The sequence below is a fragment of the Lissotriton vulgaris genome, chromosome 4_1 (assembly GCF_964263255.1).
Source record: "Lissotriton vulgaris chromosome 4_1, aLisVul1.2, whole genome shotgun sequence".
Classification (NCBI taxonomy): Eukaryota; Metazoa; Chordata; class Amphibia; order Caudata; family Salamandridae; genus Lissotriton; species Lissotriton vulgaris.
In genome coordinates, this window is record NC_141691.1 from 1,666,294,516 (window position 1) to 1,666,318,257 (window position 23,742).

Genomic DNA, 23,742 nt, shown 5'->3' on the forward strand with positions numbered 1-23,742 from the left:
AAGAAACTCCTCTTGAAATGGCGGATCTGATCTCGTGTTTTGGTGGTGTTTGTTTTACTAATATAGAGCAATTTATTCTGAAATTCTTGAAGCATCTTATCTGCTGAATGCAAATTGAGCACAAGTGGCAGAATTGGATGCATTGACAAAAGATCTTTGCTTGTCAGACAATTTGAATGTGACAATGTATACAGACAGCAGTATGGTTTTGATGCAGTGCATACCTTTGTTCAACTGTGGCCACAATGTGGTTTTATGACATCTTCTGGAGCTCCCATAAAGAACAATCTCTAAGTATGTGATCTATTGAAAGTAATACCAAAGCCAGTCAGGTTTGATGCTCATCAAGCTGAAAAAGTTATGGTCACACTTGGAAATAAGTTTGCGGATCAAGTGGCTAGATATTGTGCAGTTGAGGTTGAAAGAGTGGTTAAACTGAAAAGGATGACTCAAGAACACATTCCATGCAAGTTGAAGAAAAGGTGAATTGTTTCTTATTAAGTTCAATTTAAACGTCTCTAAGCTTGTTAAAAGACCTACAGGAGGAAACTTCAGAAGATGAGAAAAATGAAGTTACATGAGGGATCATCATGATTTGAATCCCCTGATCATAGCTGTGTGCTACATGATGCTATATATCCATGGCAAGGTATTTCCATGGGCATTCACTTTCAGGGAGGCACACCTTGCTTAGAACTGTTTAGAAATGTTGGGGCAATGTACATTTGAGACATTTTGCTGAGAGTTTGTATTCTAGATATTTAGTGTGTCAGAAAAGTACTCAGGATAAGAGAACAACTATTATCATGAACCATATTGACAAATCAGAGTGCCTATTTGCAAGATTCCAAGTAGATTTTGTGGAGATGGCCGTTTGTAATGGTTTGAAAGATATCTTGGTAATTGTCTGCTTGTTTTCTGAATGGGTTGATGCTTATCCTCCCGGAAGATCAAACAGCTTTATAGTTGCTAAACTTTTGTTAGGGGAAATTGATATATAGATTCGGAATACCAACTTCCATTGAGACAGATTGTGGCTCTCATTCTAAAAATTAGATTTTGCAATTGATTTGTACTGTTCTCCAATTTGACAAGAGGTTCCATTTTTGCTGACATCTTCAGTCTTCTGGTGTGGTTACCAAGGTCTTTGCTTCTATTAGTTTAAAGTAGCGAGTTGCTCTTTTCTTTTTTTTATGAGCATCAGGTGTACTCCTGACAAAAAGACTAGTATATCACCTCATGAGGTTATCATGGGCCAAACAATGAGATTGGTTTATACTCCTTCAGTCTCACTTGTTTCAATAACTGATGACATCCGTACTGGAATACATGAAATGTCTGGCTGATATGGTGATATCTGGGTCTTACCAGGTGCACTTGGCAACTGAAGCAACAAGAGAAATACATAGTCATACCTGTCATACCTGAGCCCAACTGACTGGATAATTATCCAAAGACATATGAGGAATAGCTGCCTTGAAGAACTGTGAGAGTGGCCATATCAAGTAATATTCACAACAAACACTGATGTAAAGTACAATGGAATTCCAACGTGGATCCATGATGATCAAACGGAAGGGTGACTACAGCAGAAGAGGAAGTGGTGAAAATACCCACGGGTTTGCAGACACAAACTCATGTTCATAGTGTGGATCTAGAGGTGGTGTTTAACATTTTGAACATGCTAAGAATGAAGCTAGTGAAAAAAGAGATATAATAATATTCTGATTGGTGCAAGTGAACATTCTGGTGAAGACCCTGGTATCTTTAGTCGGGATCAGACTAAAGAGCTGTTGCAATGTCAAAGTCAAAGGCATGAGTGGCAGTAAGAAAAGGAATCTGTGATCCAAACAGCAAAGACTCCAGTAAAACAACTCATATCACAGTGCAGAAAGCATCTCACAGTGAATCCAGCCATAAAACAAATTTTGTTACATGCACTGCATCATATTTGGGGATGCAGTGCATGCAACAAAATTCATTTTATTTTTGTATATGTTTACTTACCTGTAATCCTCCGTAATCCATAGATTACTACCCCCACCCTGCCCCTCCCCCTCACCATGTCACCGCCCGGCAGCTACTCCCACCACCGACCGCTACTGTCTATATCCTGAAGCCAACTAATGGCAAGAAAGTGACAACAATTAAAAAAAAATACTTAATTAGTGGGAATTTCCCTTTGATAAAGAGGCCATAACACTTTAGCTCCAGACATGTGTGGGACATGCAGAATTTCAAATAATTGATAGGTGCAGCCTCACATACCCCACTGTATGTCATGCTTGTTAAAATTAAACAGTTTCTATTTGCGTATTATCCTATGTAAGTTAGCATTCGCTGCACCATTTTCTGTTAAGACGCCATTCTGAATCATGATCAAAACTAATCCCTTGCCATTTCTGAGAAAGGGCTTCTGCTGAGTTTCACTTCCCCAAGGTTGGGTTTTAGTTCACTTGTGAATAGACTGTTCATATTAGCGCATACCTTTCTCACTAGATACAGGCCTTCTCCCACTTGTCTAGTGACGGGCCCACATAACCTTGGACTTTGTAACTTTGTAAGATATGAGGACTGAGATGGTTTTTCTCTGATATTCCATAGCTTTGCAGCACCTGTCTAGAAAACTCCATTCTGGGCGTGTCTTAGCCCAGTTACAAAATGTACATAATGTATCTTAATGCTTGTCAATTTCAGTACCTCTGCAGCACTCCGAGTGACTGGGCAGACTGGGCTCCACTCTGAGTGTACCTGAATAAACAGATATTGGTTTGTATTCTCTACTGTCTGACTGACACTTCATTTGGTATGGAAGGCTGAGAGGTGGTCATCAGTGACACAAGTGAACCGAATAGAGCCACTTCGTTCAGTTGGTGCCCAAACAGGTACTCCTTTGGGTGAGTGACAAAACCCCTTTCCGCTGGACAAGGGGAGGTCAAGGCTATCGTTGGGTCAGACGAACTGTTCAGGGATCCCTGCATGAGGAGTACTGATTGCTCGCAGCTGCCCTTTCTGTCTTGCCAGACGGTGCCTTGCCCAGTGGTAATCCCGAATGGAGTCCTAAACGGTGAAACCCTGGGATCTGACCGTATGGTCTGAGGAGTCGGCAGAGGAGAATCAGTTTGTTTGTGCTACTCCTATCAGGTGAGTTTGTTTTGGTTCTTTGTGGATATGGTACCATTGTGATTTGAGTTTGGTCCGGTCTGAGGACCGTTTTGATAAAAGCATTTGCAATTGCTTCGGCAGGCATAAATAACAATCTTGTGTTCTTTTTAAAAAATGCCTAGAATAAGCAAGTTTTTCTCTTTGTGTTGTCATTGTTGTTCTGCTGATGCTCGATTAGAAGAAGCCCAGCCGGTGCCTCCAGAAGGCACTCCTAATATTGATGTGTATGTGAAGCATGGTCTTGGCCCTATTATGATTAGTAAATTATAGCACAAATATACGAGGGACAACGCTGAGTTACAGTAGCTGTTGACGGGCACTTTTGATGAACGAAAGATTGGGATTTTATAGGAACAGTTATTCAAAAGACGAAGTAGGCAGTCTATGTTTGATTCCCTTAGAATGTGGCAGAAAGTAGCTAGGCAGAGATGATTGAAGATGGAAAAAGATCCACTGAAAGTGAAGACGCAAATACTGACTCTATGATATAGAAAAGCAGGAGGCAGGAGTTGAATGTGAGGGTGAGAGGTTTCGATTACAGATTGATAAATCTTATTTGGCCCAAGAGGAAAATGATACTTTTGTGGAGGAATAGTTAGACACCCGACCCCCGTCCCCATATGCCCCACAGAGGATATATCCTGTTGTTCCTTCACTATTATAGCAGCCTGTTACAACCGCTCCAACAGCTCTTGTGTCTGCTGCTGTTGTCTCGACGGCTTTGGCCATGGCACCCCTTGTCCCCTCTTTGTCTTCACCATCTGTGGCAACTGTGACTGTTAGCACATCCACTGTCCTGACTCTTATACCTGCTGCTCTTTCGCCTCCGGCGCAACAGCCAGCGACGATTGTACCTGTTACTTCTGTTGTTTCTCCTTCTAAGGTGCTTCATCCCTGTCATTTTCAAGTGTTGAGATGCCAGTATGCAGTTTTGAGGATAGGGATTGGATGAAATTCAAGGAGGGAATGGGCACATTGGTGTGATCTGGGTTGGGGGATGAGGAGAATAAGGTAGTAGCTTATCAGGCTGCATAGTGTGGTCATAATCCCATTTACAGTGTGGAGGATGTTTGGACAGTTATGCAAGATTCTGAGCCCTTTGTATAGCAGCATAAGCATATGTCTGTTACATCATTAGTCTTGCAGCAGCACTTTGGGGATGATGCACCTCAAATTTTATTTGATATTAGAGATCGTGTGTATGCTAGTGTCTCAGTTTCCGATGCAAGATGTTCATCCTATATATCACCCAGAAATACCAGAGTTAACAGATCAGCATGGTACTGTCACCAGACCACTTGTAGCGGCCCGTTTTCCAGAACAGTGGATTTATTCTCTGTGTAAAAGAAGGGAGGTTTCTTCCTTAAGACTCATTTGCCTGATCCTTGGAAAAATCCTGCTGCTTATTATTAAGAACTGACAGAGGCTGCCTCTTCTACTGCAATGACCCTTGCTGATATTGAAATGTTTCTTGGCCTTCTCGTTCAGGTTAATATTTTGAGACAGGTTCATACTCAGGATCATGTTGCGGAGTTGGGTGGTACTTGGGACCAGATTATGGGATGGGATCAGGAACGGAAGCCAGGTGATAAGCCTCAAGCTGAGATACTGAGAAGCTGAGAAGCGCCGGGACACCCCCTGGGGTAGCCGTGCGCTCTAAAATAATGGCGTAACATAACATAACATAACATAACATAACTTGCTTGACCTGGTCGTATCATTACATATATGCCTTCTCTTATTCTGCCAAAGAAGGTGAGTTGGAATAAGTTGAAGGCTTGTCAACAGAAAAATTATGAAATTGTGTCTGACTTTTTTACTGGGTTTGAAGATACATTCCTGGATTATAGTGGACAGGGTATGTCTATCGAGGGAGGAATTTTGTTGTTTGTTGACAGGGTTGTTTCTAATTTACTTCCTGAAATTGTGACTTGCTTACAGGCATCTGAGAGTACTTGGTCCACCTCTTCCCCTTCTGCTATTTTGAATATGACTCAATATTATGAACACCGTCATCGAGAAGAGAGGGAGAGGACAGATAAAAAGCATAAGGATTTAAAGACAAAGGTGTTGTTGCAGCAAGCATTTAGAGGGAATGGCAGAGGATGTGGTGACAGCTTTCACGCGCTAGTAGGCAGCCAACCACGACACCTTTGGGGACAAATCAGTGTGCATATTGTAAGGAGGAGGGCCATTGGTATAGCGAGCGTCCTGTGCTTTTGCAAAATGTGGCAGTTCCTAGAGGGTGAGGTCCTCGTGAACGAGGTTGAGGGATTGATACAGCTCAAAGTGCTGCGGTTTCACAGAATCGTTCTGATACCAATCATTTTGATTACCCTTGTGATGGACAGTATTATCATGATGGTTACGATATGGATGAAGTGACAGGGATGTCTTATAGCTAGGATAGGCAGGAACAGAGTGAGGGACCTGTTCTGATACCTGTAGACCAGCGTGGTCTTCATGTCACTGCGGAGTTGCAAGGTTCGACTAAGGAATTCTTGGTGGATGCAGGTGCAACAAAGAACTCCAAATGAAGTGTTCCTCTGCATATGTTCCATGGGACGGCTCTGTCTGGCCATAATAATGTTTTGTTAGGTTTATCAGGTGTACCAGTAGTAAGCCACATTTCACAACCCCTAGCACTGACAGTTGGTCCTTTTACTGTGGATATCCTGTTTTTGTTGACATCCAATTGTGGTGAAAATGTGATGGGTTTGGATTTTTTGAAGGCATTGCATGCTACTATTTATTGTTACCCAGAAGGTGTGTATATGATGATGGGCCCAAATGTGAGTACTTAACAGTGTCTGTCTCACCCTCTTCCTGTTGAATTTCCTAATGTAGCATTCACTTTATGGGTGATAGGTGATACAGATGTAAGACTATTGCATATACCACCAGTTTCGCATTCCTCAATATAAGATACCTCAGGTGGGGGAATGAGCCCTTCTACAGATTATTCAGGATTTAATACAAAAAGGAGTAGTTGAGGAGACATCTGCTAATATTTGTAAAAGTCCTATTCTTCAGATTCTTAAATGGACAGCCTCAGGTTCCCCTGATGATCATGAGTATGTTTACTCATTTGTGATTGATTTTCGTGAGGTTAATAAAATTGTGATTCCCCAGTTTCCGGTGGTTCCTGATATCAACACCCTTCTGACAATGATTCCTTCTACTAATAAATTATTTTCGGTAATTGATTTGAAAAATGCATTCTTTAATATTCCTATTCATTCAGATAGCAGATATTTCTTTGGGTTCACACTAGCAGGTAGATGCTTGAGATCTCGCGAGGTCCTCAGGGCTATACATAATGTCTGAATAGCTACAGTCAAGCTTTAAAGAGTCAGCTGGATTCCCTTTTGCTTCCCTCAGGTAACATATTGGTGCAATATGTTGATGACCTCCTCATTGCTTCTGACACGGAAGAAGGTTGTAAAGACAGTACAGTTCATATGTTGCAATATTTAGCTCACCGTGAACATAAAGTTTCCCTTTCTAAATTTCAGTATTGCCGACAGAAGGGCACCTATTTAGGTCACCTACTGTCGAAGAAGGGTAGGAGGTTGACACCTGACCGCAATAGCATCATTGTTAAAATGCCCATTCCACAAACTCAGAAAGATGTGCGCAATTTTATAGGTATCACTTCCTACTGTCGGCCGTGGATGCCTAACTACTCCTTACTAATTAAGCCTTTGCTTGCATTAACAACTAAAGAAGTACATGAGCATTTGCCTTGGACGCCTGAATGCCAGTAGTCTTTTGATCAGTTGAAAGCTGTGCTTTATTCCGCTCCTGTGATTGTGAGACCTACCTATGGCTTACCCATTTGTGTTGTACATCCATGAGATGGCTGGTTGTGCGCATTCTGTCCTAACACAAACATTTGGGGATAAGCAACGGCTGTGTGCTTTGTTTCTCTGTTGTGCTTGACCCTGTGTGAAAGCCCTACCGAGTTATCTAAGAGCGGTCGCAGCTGTGGCCACCTCGATCAGACAATCAGCTGAACTTGTACTTGATACTGACCTCACAGTCATGGTACCCACGCTGTGGATACGGTCTTGAATGAGACAAAGACACAGCATCTCACTAGTGCACTCCATTCCGGCTATGAACTGTCAGTGTTTGCTAAAACATCACGATTAAAAGATGTGCTACTCTGAACCCAGCAATTTTACTACCCCTCCCTTCCCAGAGTGATGAAGTTGACAAACATGATTGTTTTTTCCGAACAGAGGAAGAGACGAAAGGACGGGTACACTTGACTGATGTTCCCTTATCCGACCCACTAGGGTAACAATATATTGATGGCTCTTGTTTTAAATTAGCAGATGGCACCACCACTGCAGCCTATGCTATTACCATGCTGCACATGGTGGCAGAGACAACATGGGTCCCTTATCAGTCAGCCCAATCTGCTGAGTTAGCTGTCCTTATTTAAGCTTGCACATTAAGTGGGAGACTGGTTGTGAATATTTATACTGACAGCCAGTATGCCTTTGGGGTCACACATAATTTTGGGTGACTCTGGGCGGAGAGAGGGTTCCTTACTTCGAATGGCACCAAAATCCAAAATGGGCACCTCATACTGAGGCTTTTGTCTGCTTTAACACTCCCTATGAAATTGGCAATAGTGAAGTGTAGCGCCCACCAGAAAATCACTGAGGATATAGGTAGAGGAAATGCTTTTTCAGATCAGACAGCTAAGGAAACGGCCCGGACAAAAATTAAAAGAATGTTGGTAGCAGGTCCAACTAGATGGGCCCCTGAGGTTGTCATGTTTGAGGATACTCGTGAAAATGTAAAAGAGATACAAAGCGAAGCCCGACAGAAGAATTAGAGTTGTGGCGGGAAAGTACAGGACAGTTGAATGATGAAGGATGTTGGATTGATAAATCGGAAGCAGAGATGGATGTTGCCAGATTCACATATTCTTCCTATGGTCATTAAGGCTCACGGTCCAGCTCATATTAGTGCTAAAGGCATTTGTAAATTATTAGATCCTGAATGCATAGTTTAAATACTCAACGAGATGGATTTGTAAGTAACAAGATCCCACCACACTCACAGCGCACTTTAGGGCATGCATTGATATATACACCTGGAGTTGCGTCCTAATGTGGGCCATTCGCTCGAACATTATGAAAGCAATAATGTGAAGAACTAACCACAACAAATAAAAAGAATGAAATCAACTTCATAAGAGAACTTTGACTACCCTTTTTTGAGTAAATCTATGAACACATTCTCGAGTGCCCCGGAGGGACACTGATCTCAAGGGAAACAGTGCGAATTTCAGTTTCACTCCTAATGTTTTGGCCACACTCACTTTCATGGTCCTGAAGAAAGCCTCATGAATACTGCAGAAGGTTGAAACTAGTAGACCTACACTCTCTAGGGATATTGAGGCACATTTTTACCTCACCTGTAACCCGACTATTTTTTTATTCATGTCCTAGGACCCTTCGATTAAAACATTTATAAGGGCATTTCCTAATGACATTTTTATCATTTATTCACATTTCACATAGCACTTCACTTTCCACCAAAACCCCTCCGCTATAAATCATGCGTTGAAGCACAGCTGGATTTCACGCAGCAATCCAGCTGGCACCCTGATGATGAAGCATGCCACCTACTAGGTAGGTGGGTGAGGGGTCTTGTAAAACAACGACTGGGTGTCTGCGTTCTTTGATTAGGGTAAAGGTCATCAATAATGTCCATAACACGTTAGGGACTTGTCCACATTGTTTTTGTGAGTCTATGGAATGCTCATAATTCCATTTATATGCATTTTGCTTCTTATGTCGTATTGATTCTTTAATATGTTACTCTTGTTTTGTATCATTACACATCTATCACTTTTATTCTTTCCTGCTTACTAGAAAATGTTCTTAGCTCATGCTAAAAGGAGGGTTTGTTAGATTAGGCCTGTAGAATGCTTATGTAATGTTATGTTATAGTTAGCATTTGCTGCGCCATTTCCTCCCTAGGCACCTTTTTAAGCTGTTCGAAACTGATCTCTTCCATTTCTGAGAAAGGTCCCCTTCTAACTTTTGTTTCTGAAACGTTAGGTTCTGTTTCAGTAATAAGTAAACTGTTCATGTCAGAGCTTAACTTTCTCAGTAGATAGAGGCCCTCTCCCACTTGTCTGGTGGCGGGCCCAGGGTGAAAGGACCTTGGACTGTGCTAGTTTGTGCAAGATACGAGAACAAAAACCTTTTTTTTGTATTTCACTGTCCAATTGCATCTGCCCGGAAAATTCCACTGTGCGCATGCCTTCGCCCAGGTATGAAACGTACCTAATGACTCTCTCTGCTTGTTGATTTTAGTCCCGCTGTAGCACTAATAGCAACTGTAAAGATGGGGCTCCACTCTGAGTGTATATAAATAAACAATTATTGCTTTGAATTCTCTACTGTCTGAGCGACTCTTCATTTGGTACGGAAGGCTGAAAGGAGGTCAGTAGTGACCCGGTTGGCCCTTTTCGTGTCACTTCCTTTAAGGGGGATCTAATCTACTTTTCCTCAGTCTCCTTGGTTTCTTGGTATGAGTCTCAAGTTTTGCAAGATCTCCAGCTTGTCGCTTGCCCATCACTAGGGCAGGTAAAATGGGCTAGTTAAACAAGCAAAACAAGGGACAAAAAGAAAAAGAGAGGATTGTGTAGATCAACTTAAGGCTGCCAGGTATCGTCTCGTTCAAGAAGCAGGGTAGACCCAGCCGGGTCTATTCCAGGCAATGACGGGATTGCATCCTGCAGGATTGCTTTGCTGTTCTTATGGAGGTGACACCTCCTGGCGCCGACTTCAATCCCTAGAATGCTGGAATGCACCTCACTGGATCTCAGGGCAGGAGACGCCGCTACTCTCCATGGTGCAAGACCCTGATAGGCATTTCAACCTGGGGCGGCATGGGACGAGGCATCACCCAACTTTACATTTACAGACTGATATAGTGCAACTGTCTTTCAAACAAATGTCTCATGATATGTAGAAGTGTGTTTAATGATGTTTCAGTTATGCCACATTTTTGTACTAAACGCCACCTTGGAGAAAATGGGTGCCATCTCTGACAATCACTCATGCTTCATAGGCAGTATGATATCTCTGCATTATACTGGACCCTTTGCTCAATATGAACAGCTTGATCAACGCCATCTCCTTATCACAATTCCACAGACTTTGCCTGCTTTTAAAGACCTCCAGATGGATCCCCATTGAGGCCAGAAAGACAGTCGCCCACATGCTCATCAGCAGGAGACTCGACTACAGCAATGTACTCTATGCAGGCATGACCCAGAAACTCATCAGGAAACTACAAAACGTTCAGAACACCGCAGCCAGACTAGTGATCAACAACCCCTGCCATAGCCACATCTCCAAACACCTGGGAGAACTCCATTGGCTCCTGCTAGGCCAGGTCTTCTCTGGACTGGAAACAAGCATCCTAGGACCGCTTTCGGGCTTGTAGCCCTCATCAGCCAGGATAGCTTGACTCCAGGGGCATGGAGAGCACGGAACCCACGTCTGGGCCTACCCGTCCCACTTGGGGTGACAAATGTAAAAAGAACAATTGATGGACAGTATGCAGAACAATGTCATACAGTCACCCCAGTACAGAGATCTGGGCCTAAATCCATCATTTTTTTGCTCACCATGCCATTCCAGTTTGGACCCAGCCTTATGCATATCAGTCTTGACCCTGGACCCAATGGCTGATGAAGGGTAATGCCCTGAAACGGGTACCAGGATGCTTGTTTCCGGTCCTGGGAGGGCCTGGCTGGGCAGTTTGGGCTGGTCTGTTCCCACAAGGAACAGGGTCAAGACTGATTTGCATATGGCTCGGTTCAAACTGGGATGGTGTTGTGAGCAAAAGAATGATGGATTAAACCCAGATCCTTGTGACTGAGGGTGAATGTTTGCATTGTCCAGCATTCCATCCATCAATTGTTTATTCATCTACTAGGTATGATCCCTTTCTATCTGATTTCGCTGCCCATTTTGGACTTAAAATGTTTTCTGATTTTATTTTTTTTATAAGTATTTTTATTAATTTTCTTTTTACATCGTAAAATCAAACCATAAACAATCAAGATATGCAGTATATTTGTCATTTGAGCTGGGTACATTACATCGCCATCAGTCCTTTCATGTACATCAATAATTACGTAGCGTATGTGCCATGCGAGACCAGATCCTGCCTCCCTTCGTGTGCTGCTTGTGTCTCGGCCCCTCAAGTCCTCTTGGTCTGCAGTGAAAACAGCCCCTCTATGCTATCCTACCCTTGTGATGTATTTAAGTCTATCTGGGGCTCCTGACCTATCCCCCATCCATACCATAGTAGGCCCTCCATTTCCCCCACACTCTTTTACATTTTTTGGGGCATCCCCTAGCTCTATATGTGACCCTCTCAGCAGCAGTGTATAGGTCCATCCCTGACTTCCATTCCCCTAACTGTGGTTCCTGTGCAGAACCCCAGTTCCTAGCAATGTCTCGCTGAGTGACAACCAGAGCCCAGGTCGCAAATATAAGGTGGGGGCGACTCAAATCCACATCCCCACGTATACCCAAGAGGACAAATTTTGGGTCTAGTTGTAATTCCTCGTTCAGTACCTTCCCCAATTCCACTGTCACCATTTTCCAGTACTTCTGTATAACAGGGCAGTCCCACACAGTATGATAAAAGTCTCCTGTTTCATGGCCACACCATAAGCAACATGGGTCGCTCGCTCTATCCATCCTATGTAGCAGGGCTCTATCGTAATAGATTCTATGTAGTATTTTATATTGAATAAGTCTCAGCCTGGACTTGATTGCCACTTCCCGGGGGGGCATAAGGGCTGGTTCCCAGTCCCTGGTTTCAAAAGTCCCAACATTACTTTCCCATGTCTCTCTCAGTTTTGCCAAGTGATCCGGGGCATTATTGATTAGGGTTCTGTATATGTATGACACTGCCTTTTCATGTAGGTGTTCCTGGAGCAATCGACCCTCCAATGGCGCGTATTCTTGCAGCGGAGAGGAAAGGGGCCCTTCCGCCTGCCATGCGTGTTTCAGTTGTAGATATCTATAGTGTTGTGTGATGCTGAGTCCAAAGTCGACTTGGAGTTTATGAAAGGGTTTAAAGGCGGAGTCCGTCATTACATCACCCAAAGTGGATATGCCCAGATTATCCCATGGTTGAAAGCCACGCAGCTTGTGGATTTCTCATAACCACGCGCAGTGCCAAAGTGGAGTTTGTCTCGTGGGTTTGCGGTGCCATCCCATTGTTTTGTTAGCGCCGTGCCACAATGCGATTGTTGTCTGGGTGGCCTGAGGTAATTCCGCGTGTTTTTTCCCGTCATATAAGTAATGAAGAGGGGAGTGCTTACCCATTTTATAGCATTCTAATCTATAAGTGGGGTAGGTTGCTTCCGCATGAAGCCAGTCTGATATCGGGGTGAGATGTACCGCCCTGTAATAAGCCTCTATGTCTGGCAGTGATATTCCCCCATTGTATTGGTTGCGGCTTAACGTGGCAAGGGCAATTCTGGGTTGTTTCACCAGCCATAGCAGAGACTGCAACTCCGTGTTGATCATTTGAAACACCTGTTGCGAGAGGGGAAAGTATTCATTTTGGAGGGCATATAGGAACTTTGTGAGTGTGATCATTTTAAACATGGCCGCTCGGCCTAACATGGTATGGGGAAGTGCCTTCAATCGTTGGGCATCCTCCTTGAATGTGAGTAGTATTCAGTGTACATTTTCTCTACAGGACCGTTGTTTGTCTGGCGTGAGATAGATCCCAAAATAGGTGAAGCCATGGGCTGCTACTTATAGGTAGTGGGGTAAGGATGGCCAGTCATGCCCCGCCCTGGGACTGAATATGACCAATTTGTGCCAATTTATAGTGTAACCAGAGTGCTCACCGTACGTGGTTAATGCCTCAAAAAGGGTGGGGAGGGTGGTCTCAGGGTCTGTGACATAAAGCAAAATGTTGTCCGTGAACAGTGACATTTTTTCCTCTGTCGCATCCGTCGCAGACAATCGGAACCCTCCGATGCCCGGATGCTGTCTCACCCCACATGCTATCACTTCAATTGTTAGAGCAAAGAGGAGCGGGGTGAGGGGACATCCCTGTCAGGATTGGGAACTCTCGAGACAAACAGCCATTTATTCTCACCCTCGCCATCGGTGCCGTATATAGCAGTTGGATCTAGCTTCGGTATTGTGGTCCAAATCCGAATCTAGCTATAGTCGGTTCGAGAAAGGGCCAGTGGACCGCACTGAACGCCTTTTCGGCGTCTAGGGAGAGAAGGAGATGCAGTGCCGTGCGGGATGGGGCCTCCATCATCCAGTTGGGGGTTCTTCGTTAGTTCAGTCGAGTCGCCCTACCGGGCATGCAGCCCGTTTGGTCTTTGTCCACCAGGTTGGTGATGACCGGCCTCATACGCAAGGCCAGGACGGTTGCCAGGATTTTAGCATGTTCAGGAGCGAGATGGGGCGGTACGAGGCACATTCCACAGGCGATTTCCCTATTTTGTGTATAGGAACAATGGTGGCCTTGCGTAGGTCAGGCGGGAGGATTTCCTCCTCCATCGCACCTCTGAACATCGATAAGAGATGGGGGTCAGTAAATCCGATCCCTTCTTAAAGAACTCCGCCGGCAAACCATTTGGTCCTGGTGTTTTACCGGGTCGGAGACTGGTAATTGCCTGACGGATTTCCTCGAGTGTGAGGTCCGTGTCCAAGCTATCCCTGTCGTCCTCCGACAAGTGAGGCAGTTCCACCGCCTCTAGGTATTCCATTATAGCCGGGGCCTCCCTCAGGTCTCGGGCCTCATAGAAGTTGCCATAGTAAGTGGGAAACATTTCTGCTATCCCCTCGTCCTGTTGTATCTTCATGCCCGTCTCATCTAGTATTTCTTCAATCCAGCGAGCTTCCATTTCTCTAGGGCTCAGCCACACCAGCAGCTTCCCTGACTTATTACTGACATCATATAACCTATGAAGCGTAGCCATCCTTTGTGTCTTCTCTTCCTGCATCACCAGGTCCCTGTATTTAAGTTGTGCGTCTTTCAGTCGACGCCTGTATCGGTCATCATTTTGGGTCAGACACTGCCTTTCCAGGGTAAGAATCTGCGCTTCGCATTCTTCCATCTCTTCCCTCTCCTTCTTTCTGGCCCATGACACCCTGCTCTGCACCTGGTCTCACAAAACTGTCTTGTATGCCTCTTAGACCGTTACCCCAGACTGGACCATGCCTACATTCTCCGCGAAGTACACTTTCGTGTCTGCCGAGGTTCACACAGTATTTCCCTATTTTGCAACTCCCAGGCTGAGAGGCGCCACTCCCCTTTGGGTCCAAATTCATCCCTACCGATAGTGGCCTCAAGCGGTGAGTGGTCTGATAAGCCTCGAGCCCGATACTCCACCCCCTTGATTCGCCCCTTCGTGCCTTGCGTTACAAAAGTGTAATCTAATCTGGAATATACTTTATGTGCCCCTGAGTAGTATGAGAAACATGAGTCTCGCGAATGGAGTGTTCTCCAGACGTCTATAAGACCCAGGGATTTAGTAAAGTGTGCTAAGCGCGTCTCGGCCTCTGACCGTAGTGGGTTCCCAGACCTATCTAAGGCAGGGAGCATGACATCGTTAAAATCACCCCCGATCACCAGTAGAGCGTTCGGTGTATTAAGCATTATATCAGTGACCCTGTTGTGTATCCCGCGTGCGCCAGGACAGTGTATGGTTTAATACCTAGGAAGCTGCATTTACTCCCTTGAAGGTGAGTCTCCTGGAGGAGCACTATGTCAGGGTGCGCATGTTTTATATGATCCTGCACTAGACTTCTTTTATTCCTGTCACCCAGGCCATTGACGTTCCAGGTGTACATCGAGTAAGGGGTTTCCGGGTTCTGTCTATTAAGTGATACCGGCCTGGCCATTCACGTTCTAGCAATCTAGCATTAACCTTCTCATGGCAATCCATGTATCGTCAGCTACTCGTGTGGCATTACCTTGTGTAAACCCAGAAAACATAACAACATGCATGAACAAACTGACAATAACCCCCCCTGAGTCCCTCCCTGCCCCATCCCCCCGCTGAGACTCTGTCGCCAGTCGCTGTAGGTCTCTTGCAGTGGCGCGTGCGGCCTGTCGCCCACCCATGGTCGCAACCCTTCACACTACAGTTTCAACAAAACACCCTGCAGTGCGTCCCAAGGCTTTCCTTATCTAAATCCCGCTAAGCGGGGAAAAGTTCACCGTCAGTCAGAGAACCGATAGTAGGCGTAGAAGAAGGAAGAGGATAGGAAGAAGAAAGGGAGAAAAAAGGTAAGCGTGAGTTACCAAATGAAAGAAAAAAGGGGGGAGTGTGTAACCATCCCTTAGTGGGTCTGACGGGCAAGACGATGCTGGTGCCACCGGGCTAAGCTCAGAATCAAGAGTGAGAGTACGGTGGTTAGTCTTGAGAATGTTCCACATTAGCGTCCTGCTCCATTGCCACAATCTCTGCTATCAACTGATGTGTTGACGTCCTGCTCTGGTCCTCTTCGTCCACCAGTCTGTCATCTTCTGATGCGCTCTCTTAGTTGGTACTGGGCGGCTGGTAGTCTGTGTCGGGTTTGGGGTAAGTGGGTTTCGCAACTGACCCATGAGATCCCTGGGTCTCAGTGTCCTACCCTCTTCCGCCTCTGATTGTCTTGAGAGCGTTCCCGGGGGCTCTTCTGCCGCCTTTGTTCCTCCATCCGCTTGAGGGGCGGCCGCTCCTGCAGCCACACCCATGCCGCCTCTGGAGTTTGGAAGAAGTGAGTTTTCTCTCTGAAGATCACTTTCAGCTTGGCTGGGAAGAGTAACATGTATTGTATACCCTTTTCACGTAGTTTTGCTTTGACGGAAATGAATGATCTCCTATTGGCTTGCACTTCTCGACTGTAATCCGGGAAGATCATAATACGTGCATTATCCATTTTAATGTCTCCCAGTTTTCTAGCTTCTTGGAGGATCATGTCTCTGTCAAGGAAGTTGAGGAAGCGGGCTATGATTGTACGGGGCGCCGCACCTGGGGGGGGGGGTTTTGCTTGCAGGACCCTGTGCGCCCGTTCGATCACGAAACAGGTCGAGAACTTGTCAGTGGGGAAGGTATCCCGGAGCCATTTATAGAGGAATGCCGCCACGTTTGCTCCTTCAATTCCCTCTCTAAATCCTACGAAGCGTAGGTTGCTTCATCGCGCCCTGTTTTCGGCGTCATCCACTCTCCATTGCAGGTCTTTGGTGGTGGCTGGAGTGTTGAGAGGCCCCCTCGCAGGTCCCGCAGTACATCTTCCGCCTCACCTATTCTAGTCTCCGTTTCCGTAACTTTAGTGGCCATATTTCTCATGTCTTGACACAGGAGTGAGACTTCCGTGCTGACCTGTCTCAAATCTCTTATAGCCTGTAGGAGAGTCTCAGTGTCCCCATTCCGCTGCGTTGCAACCTGGGCCGGAGGTTGTTGTTGTGTGGTGAATTTATCCATTTTGCACTGTCTGGGTAGCTTGGGCACCTTGTGTCTGGTAATAGTTGAGGCCAGGAAGCAGAATGGGTATCCTGTGAGGCAATCAGACGTTCCCCCATGCACAAATTCCTGCATCTTTAGTCAAGGCCTTCACCCAGGATCACAGCTGGTAACCCCCGTTCTGGCAGTCTTGTCGCATAAAGGGGAGCGCAGGCTTCTGTGGTGGATAATCGGGCACACGGCGTGTTCTAGCCCCCAGTCTCGCTCCCCGGATGGGGGTGGTTCAAGTGTTCTGGCTCGGTTCAACGGGACGCTATGGCCGGCGTAAGATATGCCGCCGCCTTCTCATAGCCGCTGGGGACCTCGGCGCTCTATGTGCCCGTGTGCGACCAGCGGCGCCTCGCGGGTCACCCTGCAGCCCTCCCGGAATCGCACTCACCAGGGGAAAGGCCCGGGCCCCCAGCCGCCAATCACTCCCTAGCTCCCAGGGAGGTGTGTCTCCGACTCTCTGCTGTTGTTGGGTCTGGCGTTCGTGTGCGGTCCTCAGAACTCCCAAGATGACCGCCTCGTCCTGCCACTCCGGTTCGGATCTCTCCCAGGCATCCCAGCTTGGAGCCGTCCGCTCCGCTCGTCAAAGCAGTCGGGGGTCCCGGCGCCACTCCGGTTCTGCGCATCGGGTTGTGCCGTCTTCGTCACTGAGGCTCTGGTGCTTCCCAGGGGCACCGGTGATGCACGTCACTCCGGGGCCCGTCAAAAGATGGGGGCCGCCATTTTGGTGATTCTGCGGCCGCCCGTCCTACTGTCACCTCGCCCCAAAACAAGTCGCGGCACCTTGGGCTCAGGTCCGCCGCTGTCAGGTGGGTCTCGGACCTCCTATGATTGGTTTAAGTCTGTGCTCAGCCCGCTTTGGCCCAGGATATCGGCAGGATTAGTTATTGCTCGTCGGAGCCGATGCCGGGCACGTCTTAACTGGTCATGCTCTTGGCCACGCCCCCCATGTTTTCTGATTTTTAAAATACTCTGTATAACTTTGCATCTGAGAGCCTTCATGGCATTGACTCTGTACTTCTTATATTTGAAATTCTATAATAAAAGACTTTCAATTTTCACTGAGATAAAACTCAGTTATTGAGTAGGGTTCATTCAATCCATTTAATCCTTTACCTAATAAGCTGTTTTATACTGCTAATTTGATGTTTGGAATGTTCCTTAACATGTGGAAACATCGCCTCATGAAACTGAGTTTTAACACGGTCTCTGACCCAATACATGTGTGAGGTTTGATTTAGGTACATTATGGGGGTTTGTAAATAGGGGGTACCATTTTGTTCCCACATTATCAATGATGTCCTTTCTGTAGTCAGGTTAGAAATATCCTCGCATACCTTGATGCATTCTGTATATGTATAGGTTTGTGTTTTAAGGGTTGTCATTGTACAAAAGGGATTTTGTATCAAAGGGTTGAAAGTGGTGATGCCAGCAGCTAGGTAGATTCAACATGCAAAAGGCATCACACATGTTAAGGAGCAAACCTGTTTGTTAGTTGGATGTTCAATAAATGTTTTCAAGTCAGCGGATTCCAGGGTTTCCAAAAAAGAGTACCAATAAATCCATTTGAAGATCAAACATTTGCAATATAAGAAACTGTCTTGTGACTTGACTTTTGGGGAAAAAAATGCAGAATAATGCAATGACAACCCTTAAAACATGAACCTATGCACATACAGCATACACAACCATTACTAACCTGACCACAGAAATAAATAAGTCAACAGACAGCAGCACAGTCACTATGCAAGATATTTTGCAAATGAAAGATTCTTAATATCTCTATGAACAAGCAAGGCCCTGTGTTCATCACTAGTTACCATTGAAGGAAAACAATTGCCATCGTTTTTCCATAATAAAAAAAGTAATAGGTCTCTATTAAAGTGAACAAAACTATTACAGCTCCAGGAGAAATAATAGATGCTTCTTACTGCAGGAAAGAGTGAAGATGTCAAGATGACATCTGCAAGGAATTGTTAATACGAATGTAATCAACTAGGTGATGTAGCTCTGGGAAACAATGACTGAACATGTGCTCTCTTGCAACTAAACTGTATTTACCTTACTACCCTTCACCCAACCACCCAGTGCCTTACACAAGTACCCATAACATCCCCAGGACTAATGAGACAGTTTATGACTGTCCCAGAACTATACTCTTCTGGGTTGAATCCATATCTCTCAACAAGGGTCTACTTCTTCGTGGTGGGATTCCTCATCCTGGCTCCCTTCTCAAAGGCAAGTAGGTATATGCCTCCAAACGCAAGGAACTCAATCCTCCTCTGGGATCCTGTGCATCTATATATTGACTTCATATGCCTCAAACTTCCTGCCCATGTCATACCCCACCTCAAAGTCTGTCACTACGTCTCTGGGTAGGTGGACCCTTCCTTCAGCACCGGACACTGTAGATTCACTGCCCCCATTCCTTCTGGACTCTAAAACCTGTTTAGTCTTCAGATCCAGCTCTTAAAGACACTGTTTATGAGCCAACAATATCTTTCTTACTTCCAAGGGTCTCTCAGACTCAATGACACGTTTTCCTTGGCTAATGTCCTCTCAGCCCCAGCCCATCTCTTCTCCTCCAGGGCTCTTTCAGCCTCAGCTTATCTCTCTGCATCCAGTTGGGCCAGCTGCAGCCTCAGTTCCCTCTCAGCATGTCAGTCCTGCTACTTCTCAGGAAACAGAGTGTGGAAGATGGTACTGCTTCCTGCATTGGATCCACCAGGGGACTCCATCTCTATGGGCTCTCCCCTCTGCTCTAGAGCCATCGGCAAGTAATTTCCCTCCTCCTGCTCATACCTATCAGGGCCATCGCCTTTGTGGGGTTCAGATACTGGGGTTAGAAGTAACCAGGGCTTTGCTTGCTCTAGAGGTGTGAAGTAGTCCTCCTCAGACTCTCCCTCAAATTCATAACCCTCCTGATCCTCTGTTGAAGCCCTTAACCAGTGTGTTCTTCATGAGCATATAGGACTGTCTGAAGGTCCCACTTAGTAGACCTCTTCTTCATGACCAGTTCCCTATCTTTGCAGAACTCCTTCTGCTACAGTGTAGTGTGCTAGGCAGTTGCAATCCAGGAACATTCTGGCAAGGTATCACAGATGAAACAACAGATGATTCCCAAGTGGATGACGGTGAGACAGGAAACAAAATCTGGAAAAATGGCCAAATAAGAAATAAAGGAGAATTGAAAAAACTCATAATGGTCTCAAACACAGGATGGTCGCTTACACCAAATCACTTATTGCACAGCACAAACACAAGTCCTAACCCATCGCAGCCAACAGTTTAAGAAATTGGGTTACTGATTGACTGGAGTGTGAGCCCTGGTCAAGAAGCACCACAAGCCTTGTCAGTGTAAGGCACAAGTAACCTCAACTTAACCAGTGCTCACCTCCTGGTAGCTTGGTACAAAGCGGTCAGGCTTAGCTTGGAGGCAATTCGTAAAGTATTTGTGTAACACTTCAATCAGTAACACAGTAAAAGCACCACACAAATATATCCCACACCAGTTTAGGAAGATAGAGCTACATTTAATAAATAAAACATGACCTAAAAAGTCCAATCAGTAATTAATAAATAGCACCTAAAAGCATATAGCCCCAGCTTTGGCTAGCTGGTCGCACTGGACCTGGTCAAAGTCAAAAGTTCAAGCTGACCATGATGCAGCATAGGTCGGACACAAGCCTAGATGAGTCCTGCTGAAGTTTTACCTGCTCAAGTACTGGGCCAAAAGTCCTGTTTGGATTGGAGAGGGTAGAAGGAAGCAAGGAGAGTGTCGTAGGTAGTGCTTGGCGTGGCACAAAGAGCAGGCTGGGCATCGAGGATGGGCAGACTGGAGCTTTGCAGTGGCGGTCCTCCTTGGGTGATCAATGCTTTCTGTGAAAAGAGATGGGCTGGTGGCGATTTTCACTGATTTTTGACGTGAGTGGTGCGGTTCTGGTGTGAACAGGTCCAAAAGCTTGATTTAAAGAGCCTATGATCCACACCATTGTCCAGGACCTGAAAGACACCACTTGAGCATCAGAAACGCGCTGCAACTGGGTCTAGGAGCAGCTCAGATCAGGAGGTCAGCAGACTAGCCCGTTGAGTCATCCTGGGGTCCTGAGTTCAAGATGAAGTTACAGGTCCATGTCTTCTTCCCCATGCAAGAGGGCAGCAGGCAGCAGGTCAGCACACTAGGGCAGCAGTTCCGCAAAGTGGCAGTCCGTGTAGCAGCACAGCAGTCCTTCTTTCTGGCAGAGTATTCATAGGTCTAGAAGTATGCTGAAGTGGTGGTGTCTTGGGTCCTTCTTTTTAGACCCTGGTTCCCTTGTTGTAGAAGGTAGGAGAATCTTCTTGATAGTGTCTTTGAAGTGCATGGAATTCCCTATCTCCCCCACTCTGCTCCAAATTGGCTGCAGTAACAATGTGAGGACATAGACCCTTTGTGTGCAGGCAGAGCACAGGCTAATCAGTTGTAGGTGGGGCTGTGGTAGGCTCCATTTCCCATCTTAACAGCAGGTGCCTATTCAGGCACAACTAACCCCACAATTGTGTGTGTGACTGTCTATGAGGGAATTCACAAAGTCTAACTGTCAGTTACATCTAGTCATGTGATTCAAGATAGGCACCAAAATGGCTAAGGCAGGAAAAAGTCAACTTTCTAAAAGTGGTATTTACAGAATTGCAATTTAAAATCTGATTTCACCATGAGTTTGGATTTTAAATAGTGATTCCAGAGACCCCAAACATAAACTGGTCATCTCTTCCCATTTGGAAATTACAGTTTTAAAATATGATAAGGTAACTCCAACGTTATGCTATGGAAAGCCTTGCATTAATAAAAACAAATTTACCTTTTTTCACAACCAGCAAATTAAAACTTAAAAGTACATATCCTACTTTTTAAATACATTGCCCTCTGCCCTCTGGGCTGTCCAGGGCCTACCCTTGCGGTGACATATATGTATAAAAAAGGAAGGATTGAGCCTGGCAAAGGGTTTAATTTGCCAGGTTGATATGTGGGTTCAAAACTTTCACACACAGACTGTGCAATGTTAGGCCTGAGACATGTTTAAAGGGCTACTTAAGAGGCATGGCAGAGGCATGTTTAAAGGGCTACTTAAGAGGGTGGCACAAACAATGCTGCAGGCCCAATAGTACAATTTAATTTACAAGCCCTGGGCAGATGTAGTGCCACTTTACTATGGGCTCATGAGTAAATTAAATGTGCCAATTTGCAAGTCAGTGTGACCATGTTTTAAGCAGGGAGCACAAGCATTTCAGCATTACGTAGCAGTGACAAAGTGTGCAGAACCCCAAGGCCAGTAAAAACAAAGGGGCATATTACCAACAACTAGCGATAATTATCGCTATGTTGGCTTAGCTGGAATATTTCTATCGCCGCCCTTCACCTGTTTTTACCGCTGAGGTACCTTGCTATTATCAAGGTTTATCTCAGAAGCGATAAAAAACGGGCGAAATGCGTGAATATCGCTGTCAATACAGCGGTATTCAGGCATTACAGTGACAATGCTCTTAGCCATGTTATCCACCTCTCATTGGATAACATTGCTAAGAACTGGTCAGGGCAGGCGTTAGCTTTTGGAGATATTTGCGCTTAGCGCGAATATTTCCAAAACTACTCCTGTGTTGATCCTAGGCGATAGCGATTGCAGCAACTGTTTTCAGTCGCTGACATTTTGGCACGCCCACTTTGCAAGTCATTAGCGATAATTATCGCTGACATGCAAAGCGGGCCCCAAAATGCCCGCTATCGCCTACAAGCTATCACTAACTGTTGTTAGCGACAGCTTGGTAATAGGGCGATACAATTATCGCCGCTTCAGCGGGAAAAAGTCCAGCTAAAGCGGCAATAATGGCCCTTGGTAATATGCCCCACAGTCAGCAGAAATAGGAGGAGGAAGGCAAAACGTTTAGGGATAACCTTGCAAGAAGGGCCAGGTCCAACAGCATGTAAAAGGCATCACAGGAATCATGGTGCAAATCTGTTTCTTGGCTTGATATTTAGTCAAAGTTATTAGGCCAGTGGATTCCAGGGAGACAAAAATGAGAATCAGGGAATCCAGGTCTGAATGTTCTTTAAATTTGCCATTGATCCTGATGAACATGATAGCAGGGTCGAGTAGGTCATATTTGATGCCCCAAAACGTGTGCTTACAACAGAGTGCAGAGGTGTGTTTCTCTCCAGACTAATTTTGACAAAGAAATTACACAGAATATGAATTTTATGTCCTTCCAACAAGAAATAACCAGTAATCATGCTTTCAGATCGCCTGTCTATCTGAATGGTTTATCAACAAACAGGCAGCATTAGGTTTTGCTAAGTTAGAGAGGCAAACTTTGCAGGATTGTGGGGCGATTTCTATGAGAAGGAGATAATACCATTCCTGTTAAACATGTAACAGAAATTAATTCAAATTGTGATACTGTCAGGTGACTCTGGACTTGAAGGCTTGTCATAAACGCGAAAAGGGTCACACACTGAGCAGTCCTCCAATTCCATGTTCTTATTGTGAAGTAGCCATAAGTCATAACCCCAGACTGGCTTTCCTTCAGTGCTTAATTTTAGCCGGTGGGTTCACGTGGGGCCAACAGGCTCTCATTTTTGGGGAGCGGCACTTACTTTTCCTCATCGGACTTTGATCCAGAGTAAGAGAGAGTAACTAATACAAAAGTTGGAGAAATAGGAAAATAGAAACATAGTAAGAAATGGAAAGAGCAAGGCATTATTTTACAAATTAGCCACTGGTTTCATTAATACGATGTCAATGACTTTCAGCCTTACCTCTGGCATGTCAAGACATTGGTGGAAACAGGAAATTTCCAATTGCCATGATTCAAGTGTCGTACTGCAGAGATTTTTTATTTTTTTATAGTGACTTTCAAAGTCCCCTTCTGACCTAGGCACATACATTGCATTTACCAGCAAGACCGCTGGAAAATAAAAGCTATCTGGATGGTCTCACAATCTACATTAGAGCATGTGGTCTGTGTGTTATAGTATGGCGGATTCACAATTTTAACCCAGTGAGTAAAGAGAATGAAGC